A 21,714-nucleotide genomic window follows, 5' to 3' on the forward strand; every position below is an offset into this window, starting at 1 on the left:
GATAGGTATGGAGACCAGAGACTAAAGCAGTGCCAAGCAGACACTCCATGCTTTTGCGGGTGAGATTGGAGAGTAGCAATCATCCAATAAACCAGGGGTCCCCAACCCCTGGGCCGCGGACCAGTACCGGTCGGAGACCTGTTAGGAACCGGCCGCACAGCAGGAGGTGAGCGGAGGCGAGCAATTGAAGCTTCATCTGCTGCTCCCAATCGCTCGCATTACCGCCTGAACCATCCCCCCCCACCAACCCCCGTCCTTGGAAAACTTGTTTTCCACGAAACCGGTCCCTGGTGCCAAAAAGGTTGGGGACCACTGCAATAGACAAGAGAACACCACACGAATCCTGAGTGTGCAGCTCAGAAGAGATCGTGTGTCACGCAAACATCACTGAAGATGGAACTATATCTAGACACCTCACAAAAATATTTAAGAAGCAGGATCTTAAAAATCCTACAAGTATATGCACAGAATAAAGAGGAACCTACAAAGGAAGAGAAATCAAACTGGCTTCAAACTCTTACTGCCCTCAGTTTTCAGAAGAATAAAGAAAAAAATTGCAATCCATTATTTGATGCCCCACCCAGGTACATTTAATATTTGAAATCTCAAGAAAGATACTTTCAAATATGCAAGAGTTTAAAGTTCGCATACTCTCAAGTATGCAAGAGTTTAAAGGACATACCACCTTGTACCCTTTTGAATAAGAAACTTGAAAAAGCATTAAATATTGTCAAGAGATGAAGCAAATTTAAGAACTGAAAGTGGGGAAGCCCTGGTGCAAGAGGGCAGGGAGCAAGTGCCTGTTAAACATAGAAAAATATAAGAAGTTTTAAAAGTGGTACAAAATAATGAAAGTTAAAAATATTCTCAAAAAGAGGCAAGAGGACTCAGGAAGTACTGATTTACTCTTGTCTGATATTTAGAAAAAAAAGTGGATTAAAGAATACTTAAAAAAATTTAAAACTATTGAATTATAGACAGAATATATATCTCATATATACATATACATAATATAAGATACATTAAAATGTATAATATATGAGATATAATGTAATACGTATGTGTGTATACTCTCTCTCTCTCTCTGTCTCAGATAAAAACCAAAGAATACATGGTCCCACACCAAACAGCAAACACTCAAAAGAGCAAGAATTAAAATGATCTTTAGGTCTTTCAAGATGACTCTCTTAGTAACTTTCAAACATGCAATCCAATATTATTAACTATAGTCACCATGCTGTACATTACATCCTGTGAGTAATTTATTTTATAACTGGAAGATTGTACCTTTTTTTTTTTTTTTTTTTGCGGTACGCGGGTCTCTCACTGTTGTGGCCTCTCCCGCTGCGGAGCACAGGCTCCGGACGCGCAGGCTCAGCGGCCATGGCCCACGGGCCCAGCCGCTCTGCGGCATGTGGGATCTTCCCAGACCGGGGCACGAACCCATATCCCCTGCATCGGCAGGCGGACTCTCAACCACTGCGCCACCAGGGAAGCCCAGATTGTGCCTTTTGACAAGGAGAATAGATCTTAAAAGTTCTTATCAGAAAAAAAGCTTTTAATTATCTTCAGGTGATAGATATAATACTAAATATATGTTACAACAATTAATGTAAATGGGTTGCATTTCTTTAAGACAAAAATTCTTAGACTATATGCTATCTATAAGAGGAACTTAGTGAAGCAGGAATTTAAAAGCAAATGGGATTCAGCAATTCCACTCTAGGTTTGTACCTAAAGAGTTGAAAGCATGAACTCAAACGGATACTTGTATACCAATGTTCATAGCTGCCTTTTTCACAATAGTCAAAAGGTGGGAACAACCCAAGTGTCCATCAACAGATGAATGAATAAACAAAATGCGGCATATAGATACAAAGGAATATTATTCCTCCCTAAAAAGGAATGAAGTTCTGATACATGCTACAACATGGATGAAGCTTGAATACCTTATGCTAATTGAAAGAAGCCAGACATAGAAGAACAAATACTGTATGATTCCATTTACACATGGTACCTAGAATAAGCAAATTCATAGAGACAGAAAGTAGATTAGACGTTGGGCAGTAGATTTGGTGTTTGGTAGTGCCTTTAAGCTGGTTCCTGTGCCTCCATCGTCCTTTGAGTACTTCCTTACTTTCTAGCAGGACAAGATGTTCCAGGTTCATCTGTACTTTCCCTTTCTAAACCCTGGAGTCAGCCATTTCTCCAAGGAGTCTTTGTTCCTTTCAGTGTATACTGGTATTTAGAAGTCAAGATCTGGGCACTAGGTGTGCTCATTGCTATTGGGGTATTGCTGCTTCCAGCCTCCTTCAGTGGAATTAGGGAATTAGCCTGGCCTCTCAACAGTGGGGTCCGCAATGGCTCTCCCTTGTTGAATGTGATAGAAAAGGGGGGACATGCACCAAAGGAGCTTTTTTCTCAACTCCTCTCTACTCTATGAATGGAACAATTTTGGCAAAACCCTCCATTTGAGTCACCCCCAAGGAGAAGAAACCTCTTAGATCACTGTTGGCTATTGAAAACATCACTCACCTATCCTACACCCCCTAAGCTCCACCAGGGGCCTTAACCTTGCTGAATTCTTTTCTCTTCTAGTTGACATTCATAGGGCTAAGGCACAGCAGGACCCAGGCCTCTGCCCAGTGGGAGTGGGGGATGAGGCAAGGGTTAGGGTCACCAGGGAGCTCATGTCCCTCAGCAAGTCTTCATTCCAACCAGAGGAAAAGAAAGGAGAGACATCCTAGCTCTGAAGTTTCTGCTGCTCACTCCCAGTGCAAGGAAGCTGCTGGTGCATGGGCATCTACAGCACAACCAGGACTGGGAAGAAGCTCTGATATTGGAAATCCAGAAGAAAGCATGACTTCAGAGTTCTTTTCTAAGAAATGGCCCTTTTGCTACCACAGGGAATTATCTGCAGACAAAAATTATTTTTTTTCATAGAAATAGTCCTTCTCTGTTTCCCTTCCTTGTCCCCAGACCAGCATCAACTAAGTGATTCCCAGGGAGGGGAGGGCAGGAAGAAGAGTCCCGTGACCTGGGGGGCAGGGGATGGCCTTAGGCCTGAGTACCCCAGTAGTCATGATCCCCTTCCTCCCGTACTTCTGAGGACTTAGACGTGCTTCCTGCCTCATAATCATTGATTCGAACCTTCCCAACTGCACTGCTGCGTGGGTCAGATGGCCACTATGAATTCAGACATCTCACACCTATAGACAGGGACCTATTGTGCCTTAACAAATTGCTTTTCCTGTACGCTGTAGCTGGGAGAGTCTCTCTCTCTCTCTCTCTCTCTCTCAATAACTTTATTGAAAGATAATTTGCATCCCATACAATTCACCTGTTAAAAGTGTGTATCATTCAGTGGTTTTTAGTAAATTCACAGATATGTGTAACCATCACCATAGTCAATATTAGAACATTTTCATCATCTCAAAATAAAGAAACCCTGTACCCTTCAGCTATCATCCCTCTATCTCCCCAACCCCCAGCCCCCAACCCTAAGAAACCGCTAATCTACTCTGATATTATAGATTTCCCTAGTTTGGAATTTCAGATGAATGGAATCATATAGTATGTAGTTTTTTGTGACTGGTTTCTTTCACTTAGTATTAGGTTTCCAAGTATTGTCCATGTTGTAACCTGCATCAGCACTTCATTTCTTCCACATTCCTCTTTAGGGTAGTGAGCAGGCCAAGTGTGGATCCATGGAGTAGGGGAGTATCTCCAGAGACCCCCACGTCCAGGCTCGTGGTGAATGTGGCTAATTTCAGGGCATGTCATTCGCTTCCTCCTTAGGTGGTTGTTGGATCAGAGACCCGTGACTTCTCCCAGAAACTCCTTGCCAGCCTGGTGCGGATTGTCTTTGTACTTTACAGATAGGCTTCTGCCCAAGGCCACCGTGGTCACCACTTTGATCTTGCCAAAGGACATCTGCTATTTCCAGGTGTTCTGAATGTCCTCAGCCTGCTATAACTCACACTGGCGATGAAGAGGATCAAATAGTATTTGTAGGTGCCGGCACACTTCTGAAGCTCTTCTGTGGGGTTCTGAGCCCTAAACTTTTCTCGGCAGCCTTAGATAAGGAAACATTCTTGACAGGCTTAAACTTGGACGTGAGGCTGCCTACACTGTAACAGAAGTTTTAAACCTGTAATAGGTTGGCCTGGATTTTTTAAAAACTAAAAGTGACCAGAAAGCCATGTGATCTGTTCAAATGCCAGTGTGGGGCAGGAGGGAGAGATTTGACAGAACTTGCCTGAAGGTAAGCGAATGGACAAAGAAATAAAACCATTTTATGTTTATGCCCTGCTGACTTCAAACTGTTTGATACACTGGTTACACATTTAAGAACATAGAGGCCGAAATCCCAAATGAAATAGTGATCAATCCAGTGATATGTTAGAAGAATAATACCTTATAGTCAAGTCAGTTTTATTTCAAGAATGTAAAGATGACTCAGATGAGGAAGTGCGTTGATGCAATTTATCACAGCAACAGGTCAAAAGAAAACTTTTGGCAGTAGTTCAGGAACCTGTTCACAAGGCATTTTTATTCCTCTAGTACTGGTGCCAAACAGAAGCCAATAGGACAAAGGTAATGTCTGTTTGCTGCTCTGATAGACTTAACCTCAAAGAAGCCATTTGATTTTGGGATGGTGACAGGTGTTTCATGTGACTAAAAAGCCACCTTGCATCATTCTGTGGCAGCAGAGGAACTTCAGCTGCAGGTGAACGATTTCTTGAATGTGGAAGAGAGTCCCAAAGTTTAAGGTGACAAGAATTGCATTTGAGAAACTCTTCAGGCTCCATCTATAGTTCTCAATGGAGCTTTTTAAGGTGCTTCCAAGATCAGGAAAGGGAAATTGCTGAACACTGAAACAGCAAAAAAATGTAGTCCAGTGAAGGTGAGGCCAAAGGTTATCAGGGCCAACACGGACATGGCTTCTAGACATCTCAAAGCCACAAGTGATCTTGCTGCTTGATTTATCGACAGTTCTATTGTGATGTATTTTACATACAATATCACCAACTTTAAGTGTATAATTCAATGGGTTTTGACAAGTGTTTTCAGTTGTGTAACCACCACCACCACAATCAAGGTATAAAAATTTCTGTCACCCCCCGAAAAGTTGCCTGGCGTTTCTTTACAGCCAGTTCTCTTTGCACACCCTCCGTCATGGGCAGCCACTGATCTGCTTTCTAGTTGTGTCTGCTGTGGGTCTCCGGAGCTCCCGTGGAGCATCTCTGCCATCTTCGGCATTCTATACTGCCGATTCTAGCTGCCTCTGCCTCCTTGAACTCTGATCTGTCCCCCAACTCAGTAGGTTTGCTGGTCTTGGTTTGGGTCCTGCTCCCTGTGCTGTGGCTTGGAAACTCCCTCCAGGCAGTCAGCTGGGACAGCTGTAGAGGCTCACCTGTGGTTTTTCCTGAGACCTGTATCCTGGGTCCAATATGTGTGTAAGACATTTTACTCATTTTGTTTGGTTTTTAGTTGTTTAGGCTAGGATGGCAATTTCTAGAGCTGTTAATCCTTCATGAGCAGAAGTGGAAGTGCTCTGACTCATAGTTTGCTATTTGCCTGATGATCTCATGTTACCTGGAGTCACCAGAAGATACATTCAGGCTGGTGGCCACTCCCTTGCGGCAGGTGTATAGTTTCAGCTAAAATGGAACAATTATGTTTCCAGTTTGGGACCCATTGCCTTATCAAGGCATGAAGAAATATATAATAATAATAATTCATTTTGAAATAATTTCAAATTTAGTGGAAATTTGCAGAACCAGTTGTACAGAGAACTCTCATTGTTGTCAGCTGTCCCGCAGAGTCTCTGTTCCCTCTCTGGTCCAGGACCAACTCAGGCTAACATGTTGCACTTAGTAATCAAGTCTGTTTGGTCTCCTTCAATCTGGAGCTGTCCCCCAGTCTTTTCTACTCATGCACACCCTGACAGTTTTAAATGGTACAGGCCTCTCATTCTGGATCAGGTTCCTCTGCCTGGGTCCATCCAATGTTTTCTCGTGTCCAGACTCAGACCATGCTTTCTTGGCAGGAATCACATAAAAACTACACTGGTCTCTTTCAGTGCGCTGTGTCAGGGGGCATGCGATGTCAATCATTGCACCACTGCTGATTTAACTTTAATCACCTAGTTATATCGTTGTCTCCCACCTTACTCCATTGTGAAGGCACCATTTTCCCCTTGGTAACTGGTGGGGACATGGTATGAGTCTATGCCAATATTCACAGGTGCCTTTTTGAGGGAGTAAAACATTTATGATTTAACTTTGCCCTAAAGAATAACAGTAGAGGCAGAGGAACCAAGATGACGGAGTAGAAGGACATATTCTCACTCCCTCTTGTGAGAACACCAGAATCACAGCTAGCTGCTGGACAATCATCAACAGGAAGACACTGGAACTCACCAAAAAGGTACCTCACATCCAAAGACAAAGGAGAAGCCAAAATGAGACGGTAGGAGGGGCGCAATCACAGTAAAATCAAATCCCATAACGGCTGGGTAGGTGACTCACAGACTGGAGAACACTTATACCATGGAAGTCCACCCACTGGAGTGAAGGTTCTGAGCCCCACGTCAGGCTTCCCAACCTGGGGGTCCGGCAACGGGAGGAGGAATTCCTAGAGAATCAGACTTTGAAGCCTAGTGGGATTTGATTGCAGAACTTCAACAGGACTGGGGGAAACAGAGACTCCACTCCTGGAGGGCACACAAAAAGTAGTGTGCACATCGGGACCCAGGGGAAGGAGCAGTGACCCCATAGGAGACTGAACCAGACCTACCTGCTAATGTTGGAGGGTCTCCTGCAGAGGCGGGGCGTGGCTGTGGCTCACCGTGGGGACAAGGACACTGGCAGCAGAAGTTCTGGGAAGTACTCCTTGGCGTGAGCCCTCCCAGAGTCTGTCATTAGCCCCACCAAAGAGCCCAGGTAGGCTCCAGTGTTGGGTTGCCTCAGGACAAACAACCAACAGGGAGGGAACCCAGCCCCACCCATCAGCAGACAAGTGGATTAAAGTTTTACTGAGCTCTTCCCACCAGAGCAACAGCCAGCTCTACCCACCACCAGTCCCTCCCATCAGGAAACTTGCACAAGCCTCTTAGATAGCCTCATCCACCAGAGGGCACACAGCAGAAGAAAGAAGAACTACAGTCCTGCAGCCTGTGGATCAAAAACCACATTCACAGAAAGATAGACAAGATGAAAAGGCAGAGGGCTATGTACCAGATGAAGGAACAAGATAAAACCCCAGAAAAACAACTAAATGAAGTGGAGATAGGCAACCTTCCAGAAAAAGAATTCAGAATAATGATAGTGAAGGTGATCCAGGACCTTGGAAAAAGAATGGAGGCAAAGATCAAGAAGATGTAAGAAATGTTTAACAAAGACCTAGAAGAATTAAAGAACAAACAGAGATGAACAATACAATAACTGACATGAAAACTACAATAGAAGGAATCAATAGCAGAAAACTGAGGCAGAAGAACGAATAAGTGACCTGGAAGACAGAATGGTGCAATTCACTGCTGTGGAACAGGATAAAGAAAAAAGAATGAAAAGAAATGAAGACAGCCTAAAAGACGTCTGGGACAACATTAAACGCAACAACATTCGCATTATAGGGGTCCCAGAAGGAGAAGAGAGAGAGAAAGACCTGAGAAAATATTTGAAGAGATTATAGTCGAAAACTTCCCTAACATGGTAAAGGAAATAGCCACCCAAGTCCGGGAAGCACAGTGAGTCCCATACAGGACAAACCCAAGGAGAAACACGCCGAGACACATAGTAATCAAATTGGCAAAAATTAAAGAAAAATTATTGAAAGCAGCAAGGGAAAAACGACAAATAACATACAAGGGAACTCCCATAAGGTTAACAGCTGATTTCTCAGCAGAAACTCTACAAGCCAGAAGGGAGTGGCATGATATACTTAAAGTGATGAAAGGGAAGAACCTACAATGAAGATTACTCTACCCGGAAAGGATCTCATTCAGATTTGATGGAGAAATCAAAAGCTTTACAGACAAGCAAAAGCTAAGAGAATTCAGCACCACCAAACCAGCTCTACAACAAATGCTAAAGGAACTTCTCTAAGTGGGAAACGTAAGAGAAGAAAAGGACCTACAAAAACAAACCCAAAACAATTAAGAAAATGGTCATAGGAACATACATAATGATAATTACCTTAAGTGTGAATGGATTAAACGCTCCAACAAAAAGACACAGGCTCACTGAATGGATACAAAAACAAGACCCACATATATGCTGTCTACAAGAGACCCACTTCAGACCTAGGGACACATACAGATTGTAAGTGAGGGGATGGAGAAAGATATTCCATGCAAGTAGAAATCAAAAGAAAGCTGGAGTAGCAATACTCATATCAGATAAAATAGGCTTTAAAAGAATGTTACAAGAGACAAGGAAGAACACTACATAATGAGCAAGGGATCAATCCAAGAAGAAGATATAACAATTTAAAATATATATGCACCCAACATAGGAGCACCTCAATACATAAGGCAACTGCTAACAGCTATAAAAGAGGAAAGTGACACAATAATAGTGGGGGACTTTAACACCTCACTTACACCAATGGACAGTTCATCCAAAATGAAAATAAATAAGGAAACAGAAACTTTAAATGACACAATAGACCAGATAGATTTAATTGATATTTATAGGACATTCCATCCAAAAACAGCAGATTACACTTTCTTCTCAAGTGCACACGGAACATTCTCCAGGATAGGTCACATCTTGGGTCACAAATCAAGACTCAGTAAATTTAAGAAAATTGAAATCATATCAAGCATCTTTTCTGACCACAATGCTATGAGATTAGAAATCAATTACGGGGAAAAAACGTAAAAAACACAAACACATGGAGGCTAAACAATAAGTTACTAAATAACCAAGAGATCACTGAACAAATCAAAGAGGAAATCAAAAATACCTAGAGACAAATGACAATGAAAACGACGATCCAAAACCTATGGAGTGCAGCAAACGCAGTTCTAAGAGGGAATTTTAAAGCTATACAAGCCTACCTCAAGAAACAAGAAATATCTCAAATAAACAATCTAACCTTACACCTAAAGGAGCTAGAGAAAGAAGAACAAACAAAACCCAACGTTAGCAGAAGGAAAGAAATCATAAGGATCAGAGCAGAAATAAATGAAATCGAAACAAAGAAAACAATAGCAAAGATCAATAAAACTAAAAGCTGGTTCTTTGAGAAGATAAACAAAATTGATAAACCATTAGCCAGACTCATCAAGAAAAAGAGAGAGAGGACTCAATAAAATTAGAAATGAAAAAGGAGAAGTTACAACAGACACCGCAGAAATACAAAGCATCCTAAGAGACTACTACAAGCAACTCGATGCCAATAAAATACACAATCTGGAAGAAATGGACAAATTCTTAAAAAGGTATAACCTTCCAAGACTGAACCAGCAAGAAATAGAAAATATGAATAGACCAATCACAAGTAATGAAATTGAAAAATTGATTAAAAATCTTCCAACAAACAGAAGTCCAGGGCCAGAAGGCTTCACAGGTGAATTCTATCAAACATTTAGAGAAGAGCTAACACCCATCCTTCTCAAACTCTTCCAGAAAATTGCAGAGGAAGGAACACTCCCAAACTCATTTTATGAGGCCACCATAACCGTGATACCAAAACCAGACAAAGATACTACAAAAAAGGAAAATTACAGACCAGTATCACTGATGAATATAGACGCAAAAATCCTCAACAAAATGTTAGCAAACAGAATCCAACAACACATAAAAAGGATCATACACTATGATCAAGTGGGATTTATCCCAGGGATGCAAGGATTCTTCAATATATGTAAATCAATCAATGTGATATACCATATTAACAAATTGAAGAAGAAACACCATATGATCATCTCAATAGATGTAGAAAAAGCTTTTGACAAAATTCAACACCCATTTATGATAAAAACTCTCCAGAAAGTGGGCATAGAGGGAACCTACCTCAACATAATAAAGGCCATATACGACAAACCCACAGCAAACATCATTCTCAATGGTGAAAAACTGAAAGCATTTCCTCTAAGATCAAGGACAAGACAAGGATGTCCACTCTCACTACTATTATTCAACATAGTTTTGGAAGTCCTAGCCATGGCAATCAGAGAAGAAAAAGAAATAAAAGGAATACAAATTGGAAAAGAAGAAGTAAAACTGTCACTGTTTGCAGATGACATGATACTATACATGGAGAATCCTAAAAATGCCACCAGGAAACTACTAGAGCTAATCAATGAATTTGGTAAAGTTGCAGGATACAAAGTTAATGCACAGAAATCTCTTGCATTCCTATACACTAATGATGAAAATTCTGAAAGAGAAATTAAGGAAACACTCCCATTTACCGTTGCACTAAAAATAATAAAATACCTAGGAATAAACCTACCTAGGGAGACAAAAGACCTGTATGCAGAAAACTGACACTGATGAAAGAAATTAAAGATGATACCAACAGATGGAGAGATATACTATGTTCTTAAATTGGAAGAATCAATATTGTGAAAATGACTCCATTACCCAAAGCAATCTACAGATTCAATGCAACCCCTATCAAATTACCAATGGCATTTTTTTACAGAACTAGAACAAAAAATCTTAAAATTTGTATGGAGACACAAAAGACCCCAAATAGCCAAAGCAGTCTTGAAGGAAAAAAGGGAGTAGGAGGAATCAGACTCCCTGACTTCAGACTATACTACAAAGCTACAGTAAGCAAGACAATATGGTACTAGCACAAAAACAGAAACATAGAACAGTGGAACAAGATAGAAAGCCCAGAGATAAACCCACGCACCTATGGTCAACTAATCTATGACAAAGGAGGCAAGGATATACAATGGAGAAAAGACAGTCTCTTCAATAAGTGGTGCTGGGCAAACTTGACAGCTACATGTAAAAGAATGAAGTTAGAACACTCCCTAACACCATACACAAAAATAAACTCAAAATGGATTTGAGACCTAAATGTAAGACTGGACACTATAAAACTCTTAACGGAAAACATAGGAAGAACACTCTTTGACATAAATCACAGCAAGATCTTTTTTGATCCACCTCCTAGAGTAATGGAAATAAAAACAAAAATAAACAAATGGGACCTAATGAAACTTAAAAACTTTTGTACAGCAAAGGAAACCATAAACAAGACGAAAGACAACCCTCAGAATGGGAGAAAATATTTGCAAGTGAATCAACGGACCAAGGGTTAATCTCCAAAATATATAAACAGCTCATGCAGCTCAATATTAAAGAAATAAACAACCCAATCCAAAAATGGGCAGAAGACCTAAATAGACATTTCTCCAAAGAAGACATACAGACGGCCAAGAAGCACATGAAAAGCTGCTCAACATCACTAATTATTAGAGAAATGCAAATCAAAACTACAATGAGGTATCATCTCACACCAGTTAGAATGGGCATCATCAGAAAATCTACAAACAAATGCTGGAGAGGATGTGGAGAAAAGGGAACCCTCTTGCACTGTTGGTGGGGATGTAAATTGATACAGCCACTATGGAGAACAGTATGGAGGTTCCTTAAAAAACTAAAACTAGAATTACCCTGTGATCCAGCAATCCCACTACTGGGCATATACCCAGAGAAAACCATAATTCAAAAAGACCCATGCACCCCAATGTTCAGTGCAGCACTGTTTACAATAGCCAGGTCATGGAAGCAACCTAAATGCCTATTGACAAGTGGATAAAGAAGATGTGGTACATATATACAATGGAATATTACTCAGCCATAAAAAGGAGCGAAATTGGGTCATTTGTAGAGACGTGGATAGATCTAGAGACTGTCATACAGAGTGAAGTAAGTCAGAAAGAGAAAAACAAATATCGTATATTAACGCATGTATGTGGAACCTAGAAAAATGGTACAGATGAACCGGTTTGCAGGGCAGAAGTTGAGACACAAATGTAGAGAACAAACTTATGGACACGAAGGGGGGAAAGCCGCCGGCGGGGTGGGGATGGTGCTGTGATGAATTGGGCGATTGGACGTGACATGTATACACTGATGTGTATAAAATTGATGAAAATAAGAACCTGCTGTATAAAAAAATAAATAAAATAAAATTCAAAAATTAAAAAGAAAAAAAGAGGAATAACAATAGAACCATAGCTGTCATCCAGTGAGCATTTTTTATGTGCCAGGCGCCATGCTAAGCACTTTCCATATTTTAATTTAATGCTCAAGCACTGTGAATTAGGTACCACTATTATTCCCTTTCACAGATGAGGAAACTGAGTATGTGTGGTAATGATTTAGGAGCAGGACACACTAGAGGCCACCCATTCACTCTTCTTGAGAACTAAAAGTATTTTCCATTTAGTGCCCCCCAAAACTGTAAAAGACATTAACTTAGAAAGAGTTAAAATAACCAAACGGGACTTACCTGGTGGTGCAGTGGTTAAGAATCCGCCTGCAATGCAGGAGACACGGGTTCGAGCCCTGGTCAGGGAAGATCCCATATGCCGCGGAGCAACTAAGCCCGTGCACCACAACTACTGAGCCTGCACTCTAGTGCCCGGGAGCCACAACTACTGAGCTCACGTGCCACAACTACTGAAGCCTGCATGCCCAGAGCCCATGCTCCGCAACAAGAGAAGCCAGCGCAATGAGAAGCCTGCACACCACAATGAAGAGCAGCTCCTGCTAGCTGCAACTGGAGAAAGCCTGCGTGTAGCAACAAAGACCCAATGCAGCCAAAAAAATAAATTAATTAAAAAATTTATTAGAAAATAAAAAGAAAGAACCAAACAGAAGTGGTTAGAATTTTTCCCTTGTATCTCAAATGAATCTGCTTTTGGCAACTAATGACCCAGAAGTTCCATCAGATGCTTTAGTAGATAATACCCCTTAAAATCTGCAGCCATTTAAAAATTGGGTCAAAGGCACTTGTTTAAAGCCACCAAAATTGTCAAAAATAAACCCCACTAAACCTCATTATTTCTACTAACGTTAGGTCATAAAAGGAAAATGAAGGGTAATGACTAAAATTGTCAATCCAGTCAAAGCCATCTGGAAATTTGCCAGTGCTGGGACCAACCCAAAAAAGACCTAGGATACTATCTCTATGTATAAAGGAAAACCCCATAACAGGCATTATTAAAATATGAGAATTGATAGAACAGTTTTGATGCGGGTAAAAAATTATGACTCTAAAATATTTTCAAATACCCTTGAGAAAGAGACTGTAATTTTCTCATGTATTAATTATAAATTAAGCACTGTCTATCCGTCTCTGTTTCAATTTTTAATGAGTATTTTTATCTGAGTTCATTTTTATTAAATCTCCCATGGGAGCAGAATGGTGGATTTACAGATATTTTACTAGGGTCCATTTATCATGGGCCATTTGCTGTGGTCATAAATTTTGTGGTTGAATAACAATGAGTGAGGAGGGAGTAGAGCAAGGAGTAGATTGAGGCTGAGAAATAGGGTGGGATTAAAGATGGGTTTACACAGAAAACAAACAGCTTTTATGTTTTGATACAGCTCAAAATGACCTGGTAAAAGTACCACATTGAAATGCCCTTGGAATGAAAATAGCAACATTAAAATGGACTGCTTCACTTATATGCGCATCACAACCCTCACCTCAGCTCAAAGGATTCACAGGCATAACACACATAGTTTTGGCTTTTTCTGAAGACCCTAAAAGCCGTGAATTGGAATCCTGGGTTGTGAGGCCAACGTGCTGAACCAAGATACTGAGCTAGTGAGTGAACCTAGCTGACTGCCTGGCATCCAATTCTCTGAAGTTTTGGTGTTCTCAATTCATCACTTAGGGAATGACTCTACTTAAGTGATAAAAACTTTGGTTTATTTTTTGTTTGTTGTATATGTGCACATGTATGTAGTAAGTGGAGATAAACAAAACTTTAATGAAATCTTCAAAAGGCAGTTAACTAGTAGTGGTCATATGGGGCAAGTGAGAACAGTAAATACCAGTGTCTTGTGGGAATGTGATTCTAGAAATCACGAGCCTATATGTCTGAGTTCATTATTTTGGTGGTTCAGAAGTGTTTTGGAAAGTGTGGCAGTAATGGCTGGTTTTCTTTCTTGTATATAATAGATAGCTGAGTTTTTTGCTGAGCACATGGCTGCCCAGAAAAAAGACTACATTTCCCAGACTTCCCTGCAGCTAGTTAATAAAGTTAATAAAGCTGTGTAATAAAGTTCTGCCCAATGGATGTAAGTGATGTGTGAAACTTGGAGGTTGTGCCCTTAAAGGGAAGAGGCATGTTCTCCTCTGCCCTTTCTAGCTGGCTGGAATATGGACACATGGTGAGTCATTTTGGACCAGGTGAATGAGGAAACCCCAATATGACAGAGCAACAAGAGAGAGGAGGCCTGGGCCCCTGACAACTTCATAGCCAGAGCTGCCATAACTGCCCAGACTTATGGTTTCTTACCTATTTCTTAACTAACACCATAGTAGATCAAGGATCCATTGTAATTGTTTCCATGCTTGTCTCCATCATTAGGCTGTGAGCTCCTTACGAAGATCTCTCCCCATATTTCTCTCCAGTTCCTCACGTAGCCCCAGAACTACTCTGGGCCATGGCACAGAATAAGCCCTTGTGAATATTTATTGAATGAATGAATGAATGAATGTACTGTGACACATACCAGCCTGTGATGGGAGCTGTGATAGGTGCATCAGAAGAAATGTGGAGGGAGAGCCACCTCCCAGTTGGAATTTATGTCTAGGAAATTGTGTTTGGCTGCTTGTAACAGAAAACCAAATAACAACGTAGTGATTCATTTTCTTCACATGGTAAGGGTCTGGGGGTGGGTGGTTTCTAAATTAGGTTTAGTGCTGTCAGGCCTAAGTTTCTGCCAGTCACTTGGCTGCTTCCTCATGTTGGCAATATAGTAGCCAAACTCCAACCATCATGTCTATGTTCCAGGAAAACAGGAAAGTCAAAATGGTGAAAGGGAAAGCCAGCCAAGCCTGTCCCCTCCTAAAAGGCTCAGGCTACTCCAGATATTTGCAGGGACCAGGACAAGAGTATGAAGGGACACCCAGCTACCGTAGGTTTATCAATTTAAAAGTTGTTAATTCAAGCCAGAAGACTGTTAAATAACATATCTTTGTCTTATTGCTTTGACAAAAATACCTTCAAAATGACAAAATCTAGAATATATGTCAGGCTATAATTTTTATATGACTGAAGATCAACAAAGCACCAAAGACAATTTAATTTAATTATGACTGAATATATCTGGGTATTCTGTTGATGTGCTTGCAAAGTCTGAATGAATAATAAAAGTAAGGTATACATAATTTATAAGTTATCATATATTTATTCCATAAATTTTATATTTTTGCTTTTATCTCAGCAAAATTCAATAATTATGTTATCATCAAGATTTTCACAGATTTGTATTCTGTTGGCAGTAATGATCTAAAGCAGAGGTTGGCAAACTATGACCTGCCGCTCTATTGCCTGTTTTTGTAAATAAAGTTTTACTGGCACTTAGCCAGGCTCATTTTTTTACATATTGTCCACGGCTGTTATCACGTTAGTGTCAGAGGTGAATAGTTGTGACAGAGATTGTATAGCCTAATAAGCTTGAAATTTCTGGCCCTTTAAGAAAAAGTTTGCCAACCCGTGATCTAAAGGATAAAAACATAAAATGTAAATGTAATGAAAGTATACAGAATTTGAATATATTTTTATCAAAAAGCATTAGTTAAAAATAAGTGAACGTAGGCAATCCCCTGGCAGTCCATGGTTAGGACTCTGCGCTTTTACTGCCGAGGGTCTGGGTTTGATCCCTGGTCTGGGAAATAAGATCCTGCAAGCTGTGTGGCATGGCCCAAAACAACAACAACAACAAAACAAAATAAGTGAACATAAAAACCAAAGAATTGGGCTTCCCTGGTGGCGCAGTGGTTGAGAGTCCGCCTGCCGATGCAGAGGACACGGGTTCGTGCCCCGGTCCGGGAGGATCCCACATGCCACGGAGTGGCTGGGCCCGTGAGCCATGGCCGCTGAGCCTGTGTGTCCGGAGCCTGTGCTCCACAACAGGGAGAGGCCACAACAGTGAGAGGCCCGCGTACCGCAAAAAAAAAAAAAAAATCATTTTTCATATACATATTCTATAGAAGTTAATTTTTCTACAAAAGTCATAATTATTTAACAATTAAAAGGTAAAATATAAATTATAATTCATGTATTGAAATATTTAAATAAATTTATTTTTAAAATTTAGTTAAACAAATCTTAGTAAACATTTCTATAAAAATAAAACTTGACCTTCTGTCATTCAACATCCACGTGATTGCCAAGGTAAATGCTTCATATCATGCTTTGTGTACATTCTGTCTAGACCTACAAGTATACAAATTTGAGAGTAATATGAATTGTTAAGTATGGCAACATGTTCTTCAGCTGCCATGTACAACTGCTGTGAACACCCTGCTAATAGTGAGTACCTCCAGAAGGGGATTGGAACTGGGAAAGGAGCAAGAAAATAGATGCTTGGCACAAGAGGGAAATGATACTTTGGTCTGTAAGAACATAACATTCATGCTATGTGCTGGGAAGGAATTAACAATTTTTCCCATTACCTAAGCTCTTCTGCCATTCATTCCTTCCTGATTTCAGAAGGAGCATTCATCTCCACTGTCATCAGGCACAGACACAAAATTTCCAGACTCAGTATTGTTTCGAAACAGGGCAAGGGATGTGGAAGTGTATTTCCCTGGGGCCTGAATGGTGCTTGTAATAAGATGTTTAGGGCATGGATTGCTTGTGTCAGTGTTAAGCACATGATCTCAACTGATAGAGACCATCTTTGTGTTCATTAAGAAATGGGTGTGCGTGTGTGTGTGTGTGTGTGTGTGTGTGTGTGTGTGTGTCTGCATGATATACAAGGCCCACTAAATCACGGAACCCAGAGCGGGGTCTGAGGACAGACAGTACTAAAAATGCTTTCTCGGAAACCTGCCCAAATGACTTCTGCTTACATCTCATTGGCCATGACTATATGCTGTGGCCACTGACGGCTGCTGTGGAGCCCCGGCACACTGTCAACAAGAAAACCAGGAAGAAGGGGAATTAACTATGACATTGGCTATGAGTAGTCTCTGCCACACTGCCCTCTCCTCTCCACTCTTTCTCTCTGGCCTTGACCTTCTAATCCAGCATCTTTTCCCTGCCCCCATATACAGGTCTTCCCTGCAGTTCCTCCACCTTGAGCCAAGAGCCTCCATCTCTATGTCACTCCCAGCCAGGGCTGAAATGCTCTGGACAAAGAAGCTGAGAGTGGGAAACCCCAGGTGACTCCTCAGTGCTCCCCCAAAGCTGTACCTCCAGGAGCATGCCATTGTCTGTGGGCCCAGTGGTTGTCACAGAGCTAACTGGCATGAGCAGTGCAGGGGCCAGGTGCCACCTGCCTCCCAGGTCCCCCTTCATCCAGGTGTGGAAGGACCTTATCACCACCTGGTTATGGACTATTGTCCTCTGAAGAGCTGCCAGAAGGGTTTGCTGCATTCCTGTAGATCAGCGAGTTGTGTCTCTCTGGGAAGGTGAGGGCCTCACCCAGCCCAACCACAGGGATCCAGCTCCAGCTGGGGTATGGCGGCGAGGGCCTCGGTTAGTTCTTCTCCCGTCTGGGACCCTGCCCCTTTCAAAGTTAATGTAATAATGACAATGAGATTTTGGGGAGCATGGCTCAAGTCTGGGAAGGAAAGAGATATCGTTTTACATAATTAGTTACTGGAGATATGCCAACAAGAATCATTTTTTGTGGGCTCAAAAGTATGCCAAACTTTAGATGTTTCACCTGGGGCTAGATCACAGTGATCTCACCCTGCTCCCCTTTACCCTTGAGACTTGCAGCATCCGCTACCACATGGAGCAGCAGAACTCAAGCAAAGTAAATGGTGACTGACAGCTGAAGCTGGAGGCTGGGATTTAGGATGAGGTGGGAACTCTGGCAGAAGAAGTGGAGCTCAAAGGAGCCTGGAACTGTGGGGCTGAGAGACTGGGCTTGTGTGGGAGGTTGGCTGGGGACAACTATGTGTATTTGCCTGCTGAGGAAGGGGCCAGGCCACTCTTTCCCTTGTGACTTTCTCTTTTGGGGGACCTGCCATCCTCGAGATGTACACGTATTCGGGGGATCCACGAGGTGGATTTCCTGGGTGTCTTGATAGGCAGCCCTGTCAGAAATAGGTCTGTGTGTGTGTGTGTGTGTGTGTGTGTGTGTGTGTGTGTAAGTGTGTATAAACCTGTGTTGATGGGCATGTCCGAGAGTGAGTGTACATGGACATGTGGGTGCCTGGGTGCAATCAGACCCTCTTGTCCTCCTTGTGAGTTGCCTCTATCAATTTCATCTTTGGCTCTGAATGCACAGGTGTAAGAGCTGGGGCTCCTAAAGTGTTGCCACTCAAAAAAATAAATGTACAGAGCAATAACTCAAGCTGAAGCCTCAGGGAAGCAGCTTTGCAAGCTGAACACCCTGCAGAAGAATAAGCCACAGGGTTCGTGCCAGCCAGCAGCTGGTCCGCACTCTCCACCAGGGGAAACCTGCCAAGGGTCACTGATGAACGTCAGGGACAAGCACAGAATGGCCACAGACCCCAAGGGGCTGGGGTGGAGGTGGAATGAGCTGGTTGGAGAAGTAAAGCAGGGGCAGACTTTTCCTGTGCCTTCCTGGCTGCATCTCACGCAGAGAAGCCAACGAAGGTCTTCCAATTTCTGTAGGAAAATTGCGTGGTGTGTATATGTCTATGTACGTGTGTGTATCAGCATAAGTATGCATGTGTGCACACAGGGCATGCGTGCAGGTATAGGCACATGTATGCATGTACACATGTGTGCATGAGTATATGTGTGTGCACGAGTATATGAGTATGCACATGTGCACGTGGGTGCACTCTAAAATACTTAGAGTGGGGGACCCATAAATGGTGGGGGACCCATATTATCCTTTTAGTCCAAGAGTTCATACTAGAGTCCATGCTTGGGTGCCCATGAACCCCCTGAGATTAGATGCCAAAATGTTTTTGCATGTGTATTTTTCTTCAAACCTGGTTTTCCTTAGTTTCTCCAACTTCCCAGATGGTTTAGGACCGTGATAGGCAGAATAATGGCCTCCCACATCCTAATCCCAGAACCTGTGAATATGCTATATTATATGGCAAAGGAGAATTAAGGTTGCAGATGGAATTAAAGATGCTAATCTGCTGACCTTGAGATGGAGAGAGCATCCTGGACATCCAGGTGGGCCCAGAGTAATCACAAGAGTCCTTCTAAGTGAAAGAGGGAGGCAGGAGAGGTGTGCAGGAGGAATGGTGTATGAGAAAGACCCAACCAGCCGTCATTGGCTTTGAAGAAGGAAGGGGATCATGAGCTAGGGAATGTGAGTGGCCTCTAGAAGCTAAAAAGGCCAGAAAACAGATTCTCACCTAGATCCTCTAGAACGGAATGCAGCCCTGCCAACACCTTGATTTTAGTCACGTGAGACCCATTTCTGACTTCTGACCTCAAAAACTGCAAGAAATTTGTGTTGTTTTAAGCCACTTAGTTTGTGGTAATTTGTCACAGCAGCCAAAGGGAGCTAATAAAGGGCCTGTTTTCTTAATCATAATTGCTTCACGCTTCCAGGCCCTGTGCTGGCTCCCCCAATTCTCCCCACAACTCTGTGGTGGGGCTAGGTCCTCCCCTCTGAGCAGTAAGGAAGCTGAGGCTCAGATAGGTGAAATGGCTTGCTGAAACTCATTCAGATGTTAACTGAGGGAGGTCTCTTACATGCTCAATGTGGATGAAGGGTGGGTTTAGCAAAGAGGCAGTGTGGGGCAGTGGGCAGAGCTGCACTGGAAGTGGGGAGACCTGTTTCTTAGCTAAGGCTCCATCCTAACTTGTAGGACTTCAGGCAAGTCACCACCCCTCTCTGGATCTCAGTTTCCCCATTTTTAAAGTGAGAGAATTGTACAAGAGCACTTTCAGTCCTGTTGCTCAGTGACTCCAGGCAAGATATATATGTATATATATAAAACAACTGGAAGGGGGCCCAATGGTGGTGGTAGCAATATTGCTGAGGGGAGAAGAGAGTGGAGTAATTAGCCAGGGTGTGAAATTAGAGCATGAGAGAGAGCAGGGGAAGGGAAGACCTTTGGGGGGAGCGCAGTGTCTCCCTACCTGTAAAGTCCCCGAGATGCCTCCTGGGATCATTCTAGTTCTGCAGTTTTGATGGTGAGGTTTGTTTTCACGGGCAGTCATATGTACACAGGAAATGACCTGATTTCCTTCTACTACCTGCTCCCAGGGTCTGGTGGACTCCTCACAGCACCAGGTAGACAAAGGGTCTGGACTTAAAGTCAGGAGGCCCAAATCTACCAACCTGCCTGGTCATTGCCTCTGTGGTCTGCAGGGAGGACCTGGGAGCTATGGAGGTGAGAATGAGTTGTCCTCATGGGAACCTATTTTTCCTGAGCTCTTTCCCTCGTTCTGGAGAACCACACCTTCTAGTGTTTTTTCCTCATCAAGTGGCAAAGAAGACAGCATACAGCTAATGTAGCATCCGTCCACCCTTGGACCTGGGCCTGGTGCTCCAGTCCCTTGCTACTCTCAGTGTGGTCTGTGGCCAGCAGCATCTGCATCTCCTGGGAGTTTGTTATAAATGCAGGGTCTCCTGATCCATGTGCACACAAGTGTGAGAAGCTCTACTGCAGAGGCTATAGCTCTGCCCTCCTCCCCTGGTCTTCCCCACAGGTAATGAGGACCACCCAGAGCCCAGGCCCTTTCTGGACCTCACTCCAGCACTCTCCATCCTGGGATTTCCTGCCCAAAGGGACCAAGCCTGCATCCAGGACTTGTACTTGTCTCTTCTGCAAGGCTGTTGTACCCGTAGCCCCAAGGGATGGTCAAAGAGTGACTGTGGGAGTAAGAAAGGGGTTATGGGGGTGTGGGGTGGATCTTGGGCATGAGGGCTTGAACAAGAACCTTACATGTGCACAAGATCCTTACAGCACAGGATGAAGTCAGGCAGAAGGGTGGAAAGAGGGGAGCAGGTGCTGTGGGCTGCAAGACTCCCTCTTTTACTTGTCCTGGGTTCTTAAGTCGTCAAGGGTGGGCCTGTGTGACTTTATAATTGTTCTAGCAATGGATTGGGTACATATCTGTCTATGGCTGTCTATAAGTTGACTCTTAAGGTGGGGGTAGTTAAAAGGTTTCTTAGAGGAAGGGGCATTGGAGCTGGGCTTTGACAGATGAATAGGAGTTCAATTGGTTGAGATTGAAGAAGATAGAACTATGTAAGCAAAGATGTGGAGGTAGGGAAGTATGAGGCACTTGTAGGAAAAGATGAACTTTATGCTGGATTATTCTTACTGTGGGACCAAATCATGTAGGTGAGGAGTCTGGTGACAGGGAGTCCTTGAGGACTATGAGCAGGGAAACTACAAGGTGAAGGCAGCATTTTTGGAGGAGTTTTGGTTGGAAGCATGGAGAGTAAGTTGGAGCGGGGGCGGATACCAGCAGTGTGGAGACCAGGTTTTGACAGGAATTGAAGCAGAAACAGTGGGAACTGGGAGTAGAAGTGAACTCCGGGGACATCAGGTAGATGTCTGCCTGGACTTGGTGATCAGGTGGATGGAGGCAGAGTG

At 42.7% G+C, this 21,714-nt stretch overlaps 1 long non-coding RNA gene across 1 annotated transcript in view; it reads left to right on the forward strand.

Annotated features, from left to right (window-relative positions):
- LOC141278892 (uncharacterized) overlaps positions 1-20,534 on the forward strand; it is a 40,938-nt gene extending 20,404 nt beyond the window's left edge. Inside the window, exon 3 of the long non-coding RNA XR_012332292.1 lies at positions 20,376-20,534. This is a non-coding gene — a long non-coding RNA (uncharacterized lncRNA). The remainder of the gene's footprint in view (positions 1-20,375) is intronic.
- Positions 20,535-21,714: the final 1,180 nt, after the last annotated feature.

This window comes from Tursiops truncatus, chromosome 6 (assembly GCF_011762595.2).
Source record: "Tursiops truncatus isolate mTurTru1 chromosome 6, mTurTru1.mat.Y, whole genome shotgun sequence".
Taxonomy (NCBI): domain Eukaryota; kingdom Metazoa; phylum Chordata; class Mammalia; order Artiodactyla; family Delphinidae; genus Tursiops; species Tursiops truncatus.